Raw genomic sequence first — 2394 nt, 5'->3', positions numbered from 1 at the left:
GAATGAATTAAAAATATATGTATGTATGTAAAAATATGTTATTTTTTATTATTTTATTTAATAAGACGGGTATTTGGCTTTCGAGAGAGAAAATAAAAACCTGCTCATTTTTTGCACTTTTTGAAGAATGCGTTTTTATTAATGCATAAATTCATTTTTTAATTTTTTGTCAGTGCCATCAGTTCCTCACGATTCGTTTTATTTTCAAAAATGAGGTGTCGGATGTAAAAGCTTGACCTGTAGACAATAGAGGTTAATTTTTTTTAAAGAGTTGCCACATGTTAAAAATTTAAATTCATATTATTTAATAAGTTAAATGAAATATTAAACGATGGGTATCGACAGAAATGGTTATGAAAAGGGTTTATTTCTCAACTACGTGTAGGCGGGTTGCCACCTGTTTAAAAATCAAATTGAAATAGATAGGTTTCACCATATAAGAGTCCAGACGAAAGAGGTTTAAGAAGGTTTTAGCTTGAAAATATTTTGAAGATGGTAGCCACCTGTTTGTCAAGTCAAATTAAGTTAAATGAAAATAATATTTGTGTCAATGAGTGATTTGTTCTGATTATTTGTACTCATTTTAAATGAGTGGACGCTTAAATTAGCTTTAAAGTCTGAGGAATGGTTTTACTCTTCCCTTATTTCTCGCTAAATATGTCGAATTTTACCTTTTTTCTTATACCCATATTGTTATACATATTTCAGTTACCTAATTCCCTTAATTAAATTGGATTTGACTTTTTAAACATGTGGCAACCCTTCTGTGTGTAGTTTACAAGTAAAGCATTTTCAAACCCATTTCGATTGATACCCATATTTTAATATCTAATTCATTTAACTTATTAAAAAGTTTTAATACAATTTTAGCAGGTGGCAACCCTTTTCAAAAAATGAAACTTTATTGCACATCTACAGGCCAGACCATGTCATCTGACGCGCCACTTATGAAAATAGAACGAACTATATCTAGATACCTATGCAAATGCTTCAAGAGCCCGAATTTTCAATTTCAACCTGCAATTACAGTGAAAGTATAAAAGTTAACCAAAAACAAATTGCATTTTTGAATTTAACGTCCTCAATTTTACTAAATAAGAAGCGAGTCCGTCAATAATTCTAGTTTTGCCCACATTTTATATGGAAGGGGAGGCACAGCGCGTCCAACTCCAAGATGGGCTTGAAAACTGGGATGGCAACGCAGCCTCAGTTGGTTTGACGATGGGCAATGCCACTGAAATGAAAATGTATATTATGAAAAGCAACTATATTTAAGTTCTAAAAAGTTGACGGTAATAAAATCAACTGAGACTTGAGTGTAAGCTGAAAAAACAGTTGAAAAAAAGAAATTTCGAAATTTAGTGTAAAAGAATTTTTCGATAACTAAGGTCATATTTTTTGCAGAAAAACAATCTGGTTTCTGTACCACAATTTAACGCTGAAAACGATGGAATAGCTTGTTTTTCTTAAAACATTACTTACGCCCTGCACTACCGCATTTTTGAGATGGAAAATTACAAAAAAAAATCGGGTTTCCTAATTTCAAATTCAAATATAATGAATAAACATGAGTTTTTTTTGAAGCCGGTATACAAATGTATGTGCTTTCCGAACATTGATACGTCCTAAACATAGTAATAGCGAAGGTCTCATATCAAAATCATTATTTTAATAATTTCGGAAGATATTTTCATTTCAAGTTTGTGACCATTTACAAATGAAAATGCGTAATAATTAAAAAAATTTAAGAGATATTACCAAAAAGTTACCAAAAATATTATATATATGGAAACTTTGTGAAAGGTGGTGAAGGGGCTTATTTAATTTAAACTTTCTTGCGTGGGTGTGACTGAGAGATAATTAACGAAATTTTAAAAACCTAATCTTCATTAATGCCACTTGTACTCGTTTAATTTATTCAATGTAGAAATAAAGTTTTCTAAAGCAGTCTTCTCTTGATAACAGATCCCTCCATTTGTGTGATACCATCTGAACGCACAAATTGTACCAAACTCTTAACAAAAATATGAAAACCAAGTATTTATATTTTTTACTTATTCGAAACAGAAAAATTAAATTGGAATCTCTTTTGAGACATATGTATGTAGATAGCATAATTATACCCCTGTATGATTTTCCACGGCATGTCGGTTAATTAATTTTTAGCTCACAATTTCGCATGCAAGTACATAACTAATAATTGATTGGCGCTTACACAATATGTTAGTGTTTGGGCGAGCTTCTCCTTTGTGCGATTGTATTTTTTGTGAGAAGCTGTTTTTCATGGCAAAATCCACTCGGAGGTTTGCAATTGCCTGCCGAGGGGCGACCACCATTATAAAAAAACTTTTTATTTTTATATAACCGAGCACTTTTTCGTTTGTTTTTTAGTTC

Source organism: Rhagoletis pomonella, unplaced genomic scaffold, assembly GCF_013731165.1.
Source record: "Rhagoletis pomonella isolate Grant_MI unplaced genomic scaffold, Rhpom_1.0 Rhpom_scaffold_00011, whole genome shotgun sequence".
In the NCBI taxonomy this organism is placed as follows: domain Eukaryota; kingdom Metazoa; phylum Arthropoda; class Insecta; order Diptera; family Tephritidae; genus Rhagoletis; species Rhagoletis pomonella.
Note: the sequence above shows the minus strand (reverse complement) of the source record.